The following is a 5,343-nucleotide window of genomic DNA, read 5'->3' on the forward strand; positions in this document are numbered from 1 at the left end:
ATGACTTTTCAGAATCACAAGGGGGCTTTCCATGGTGGTCTGAAGGAAGCTGAGGACACAGAGAGAAGCTGGAAGTCAGAGAGAAAGACAAAATCTAACAGTCAGAGCAGGGGTGATGGTGGAGAACAAAAGGAGGGTATAAGGCTCAGGGCTGTAGGAGGCACATTTTATCTCTGAAATGCACTTTGGATGAGGAAGAGATCTGTTAGTTGGAAGAGATAGGAAGTTACTACAGCTACTGAGAAAAAGGTTTGCTGAAATTAGAGATCAAACAACAACTCTTTAAGTCAGAAGTTCCATCTCCTGGGGGAAATGGGGCTTCTGCCATTTCCATTGCTAGCTGTTCTCCTGTGCTGAAAGTGAAGATGATAAGAGTCATTCTAGCAGCTCCCTGCACTGCTGCAAGAGTATTGGGTTAAAGTAGATTGCGCTATCCAGGTGCACTCAGACACGAAGGCACCAAGGCTCTGAGCCCTGTGGTCTCCAGCCCTCATTCTCTCGTTTCCTTTTTGTGGGTATTTAGGCTGGAGGCTGAATCCCCAGGGCAGTCACATGTGTCAGCCTTTACGTGTTCTTCAGCACCCAGTCGTCTGGATCTTTTCCATTTCCATTCCTTCTCACTCTTTCCTGCTTGTCCCTTTCTCTTCACAGCCTTCCAGGGACCAACCTCTTACCGTGTCATCCAGATTTCATCTTTTGCCAACAGTACCTGGGCAAAAAATCGAGGTTCAGGCTGGTTGGATGATTTACAGATTCATGGCTGGGACAATGATAAAAACACTGCCATAGTCCTGAAGCCCTGGTCCAAGGGAAACCTCAGTGATGTGGAGGTTGCTGAGCTGGAGGACCTATTCCCAATCTACTTTTACAGATTTACTGAAGAAAGGCAGGCATGTGGTAGTGAATTCCAGATAGAATGTGAGTCCAGTCACTGAACTGCAAAGATGCTCAAAGACTTTCCCCCCTCTCCTTTTGCAAATTGCTAATCTTTCCCCTGTTTTCTGCTTGTCCCAACAGTGTACACACTCTCTCCTGGAGCCATCCCTCCCTCTGACTTTGTACCTCACACCTTATTGCAGATTCTGGCCACCTCTGATTATTCTCTGAGAGATCCAGGCCCCCTGTAACCAAAGCCTGCTTTGTCTTATCTGGGCCTGGCTCCCCAAGGGCCCTTATTCTCTCCCTGGCCCAAGTGACCTGCACTGTGGCTCCTTCCTCTGATCCGCCTCTTCAGACATCTCCTCCCTGCACTGCCTTTGCTGTGGTCCTCTGTCTCACTCTGAAGTGCTGTGTGCTAGCCTGCATCACCCTCTGCCTCTCCACCCCCACTTCTACTATACCCCTCACACCTTCCCAATGCTTTTCTTTCTGGAAAGCTCTAAATGCTGAATTGGGGTTGGTCATCATTTCACATCTAAGAACTTCATCTCAACCAAAATCTAACATCCTAAGTCCTCTTCTTGCAACTTTGTTTCTCATTCACGTTTAATAACTTATTCTCCATCATCTTTCTACCTAGACCCCTTTGACATCCAGGGCATAACAGGCTGTAAACTACAGTCTGGATGGGCGGCGCCTGTGGCTCAGTCGGTAAGGCGCCGGCCCCATATACTGAGGGTGGCGGGTTCAAACCCGGCCCGGGCCAAACTGCAACCAAAAAATAGCCGGGCGTTGTGGCGGGCGCCTGTAGTCCCAGCTACTCGGGAGGCTGAGGCAAGAGAATCGCTTAAGCCCAGGAGTTGGAGGTTGCTGTGAGCTGTGTGAGGCCACGGCACTCTACCGAGGGCCATAAAGTGAGACTCTGTCTCTACAAAAAAAAAAAACTAAAGTCTGGAGGATCCATACTAAGCTTCTTGAGAAAGACTGGATTTCCTGAGAGTCGAGAATGATACGTGGGTACCTTCCCCAGAGGGCGGCAGCTCAGCACAGGGAGTATGCACACTACTCATGAAATATCAAGGCATCATCGACGCCGTGAAGAAGCTCCTGTTTGAAACCTGCCCCCGATACTTCTTGAATGTCCTCGATGCAGGGAAGGTGGCACTGCAAAGGCAAAGTGAGTCTGGCTCTCTACTTCCCTTCCCACCAACTGCTCTGAGCTCAAGACCAAGAGGTACCCAAGAAGGATAGTGGCTAATCAGAGAACCATAGAAGGGGTCACAGTCCAATCTTGTGGCTTTCTGAGTCCCTGTCATCTCAATTCAAGTCCTGATAAGACATTTTCACTGTCTCTTCCTGCCACAGTGAAGCCTAAGGCCTGGCTGTCCAGTGGCCCTAGTCCTGGGCCTGGCCGTCTGCTGCTGGTCTGCCACGTCTCAGGATTCTACCCAAAGCCCGTGTGGGTGATGTGGATGTGGGGTGAGTAGGAGCAGCCAGGCACTCAGCACAGCAACCTCCTGCCCAGTGCTGACCGGACATGGTATCTCCAAGCCACCCCTGATGTGGCATCTGAAGAGGCAGCCAGCCTGTCCTGCCAGGTGAAGCACAGCAGTCTAGAGGGCCGGGACATCATTCTCCACTGGAGTGAGAAAGAACATGGTCCAGACTGGACATGGGAGAAGGAGGTCCTCAGGCACAGAGGGAGGCACTGGGGAAGGAGGAACTTGACAGGTAAAGAGGGAGAGAGAGAGACTGATTGATTTCTGGGACACTAATTCCAACAAGAATAAAAATAAAGGAATCAAGGTACGGAAGAGGTAAAAACGAAGAAAAACGAACATTGCATCGGTTGGGGCTAGAAAGATCACAGCTGGTGAATGGCAGTGTTGACACTCAGACGTCCAAAATAAGGAGAGGGAATTCAAGGCATGGGGTTTGAAGTGATATCCTTAGATCCTCTTTGAATTGCCAGGACACCACATCCCCCTCTGGTTGATCTGTTTGGCAATAGTAGTGCCCTCCTTCATTCTTTTGCTATGCCTCGCATTATCATATAGGAGACGCTGGTAAGTTGAGTTGTTTTTGTTTTTGTTGTTTCTTTTTTTAATCTTGCTTTTTCTGGCCATTCTCCCACTCTTTTCCATGATTTTATTGATTTCATTCCTTTAGTTACAATCTTTCCACCAGATTCTCTTTCCACAACTCACATTATCCTTTATATGGAGATATAGTTTTTAATCCTGTAAAAATACACAGAACAAAAATTATCATCTTTACTATTTTCAAGTGTATAGTTAAGTGATGTTAAGTGCATTCACATTATTATGAAGCAATCTCCAGAGCTCTTCCATCCCTCAGAACTGAAACTCCATTCCTATAGAACTGCAATTTTACGCTTCCCCCTTCCTCCACCCTGACCTCTGGGCAAGAGCATTGTGCTTTCTGTATCTGTGAATTTCCCTATTCTAAATATGTTATGGAAGTGGACTCATACCCACATATGGTAACTGTCCTTTCGTGACTGGTTTATTTCACTTTGCATAAGTTTCCCAAGGTTCATCCAGGTTGCAGCCTGTGACAGGATTTCTTTCCTTTGTGGCCCTGACACACTCAGGTCCTCTATTCACCCATCTGTGGACACTGCACTTGTCTCCACCTTGACCTATTGTGATTAATGCTGACATGAATACTGGTATTGTAAATATCTCTTGAATCCTATATCGTGTGATTTTAACAGATCGTATGAGGATATTTCTTGATTCCTCGTCATATCTTCTCTTCCATTTGAAATAAGGACAAAGAAGCTTAGGAGTCCACAGTGTCAACCCAGGAGTCAGGCTCATTGCATTTCATCAAATGGTCGCCATATATTATCAAATTGGTGTGTTCATAAGTATTAAGATGAATTATAATCGCAATGCCAGCAGAAAATTTTTTAAAACTGTGAATTTATTACAAGTCTTAATATATTAAAATGTGAGAAAGGATGTATCTCAGAATAAATGAAATATGGTATATACAACTTAATGGTTACTTCTCTTTGGCTTTCCATTTTAAAATTTTTCTTCTGCTGCTTCTGCAAACTCCCATTCTCAAAGTAAGCTCAATGTACATATGCTAAGGTAATTGTATTGCATAGCAGGGCATTTTTTATGTAAAGTGTTAAAAAAATAACAAATAGGGCTGGGGAAGGTCATGCACAAGAGGGCTCTCATGCTTGTTTGAATTATAACAAAAACTATCAACAAAGAGTTTGTACAAAGGTCACGACAACCTCATACAAAATGTACTTCTGCAAAGACATCTGTGTGGGAATCGTCTGTCCAACCTCTGGAGGGCATAGGAGTTGCTATCTTAGAATAAACATCTCTGAAGTTTTGGTGTGGGAGACATAAGCATCCTTCTCCTTATTAATGCTGTATAAGGTGACAGGAAGGCATAAAAATAGACATGAGATACTGCAAAAGGACCAAACGCTGCTGCTGATTCCATAACCTTGTTCTAAAAGTTACTTCAACTTAGGTTGGAGGTACATATAGCAAAGCTCCTGGAGTTCTGCTTGTCTCATAAACATTCATTGATCACAACTCCAAAGGAAAAGAACTACTAAAAAGAAGGTCATGCACCAGGAGCAAAGGTCTTTTTCCCCTCAACATTGGCTAAGGTATAAGCTAATATTGTCCATATTATAAATGGCAGTAGTTATGACATCTGATTCCAGTATTTAGGTCTATAACACACAGAGCATGTACAGTATCAAATGCCATTCTCCCCACAAACATTGCACAGTGTAAGTTAATTTTTCCTGGATTACAAATGGCAGTATTTAAGGTATTTAATTGTGGCATTTGTCTAGAGTTCTACAACACACTTGGCATGGTAAATGCATTGTCTTCAAGTAAATGAATCTCAACACACACAGTGCCAGATTACAATGTAGGATAAGGGATATCAGACAGAGGATGAGCTAAGAAAGAGGAGACACTGAACCTTAGGAAAGGGCAAGGACAGAGGGCCAAGAAGAGAGGGCAGCAGTGAGGGAGGAAGGCTTACCGGGGTGAATAAACCAAAAGGCTGCTTCTAGTATAAAGCCAGGTGGAAGCTAAGTGATTGCTTAATATCACTCTCTTATTTAAAAGATAAGGAAGGTGAAATGAAATTTCAGAATCACACAAGGGATTTGTCAAGCTGGTCTGTAGGAACTTAAGGACACGGAGAGCAGCTGGATGTCATTGAGGAAAGAGAAAATCTGGAAGCCTAAGCTGGAAGGGAGAAAAATGAGAGACAGTGTACAGGGCTCAGGGATGTGGGAGGCACACTTTTTTTCTGAAATACAATTTGGATGCAGAAGATATTTGTCAGTTAGAAAAGAGAGGAAGTCACTATAGCTACTGAGAAAAAGGTTTGCTGAAATCACAGACCAAATACCAGTTCTGTCAGTGAAAAGTTCCATTTCCCAGTGAA

General features: G+C 44.6%; 1 pseudogene; it reads left to right on the top strand.

Moving 5' to 3' along the window:
* On the top strand, positions 1-2,949 carry LOC128596486 (T-cell surface glycoprotein CD1b-like; annotated as a pseudogene).
* Positions 2,950-5,343: the final 2,394 nt, after the last annotated feature.

Source organism: Nycticebus coucang, chromosome 10 (genome assembly GCF_027406575.1).
Source record: "Nycticebus coucang isolate mNycCou1 chromosome 10, mNycCou1.pri, whole genome shotgun sequence".
NCBI lineage: Eukaryota > Metazoa > Chordata > Mammalia > Primates > Lorisidae > Nycticebus > Nycticebus coucang.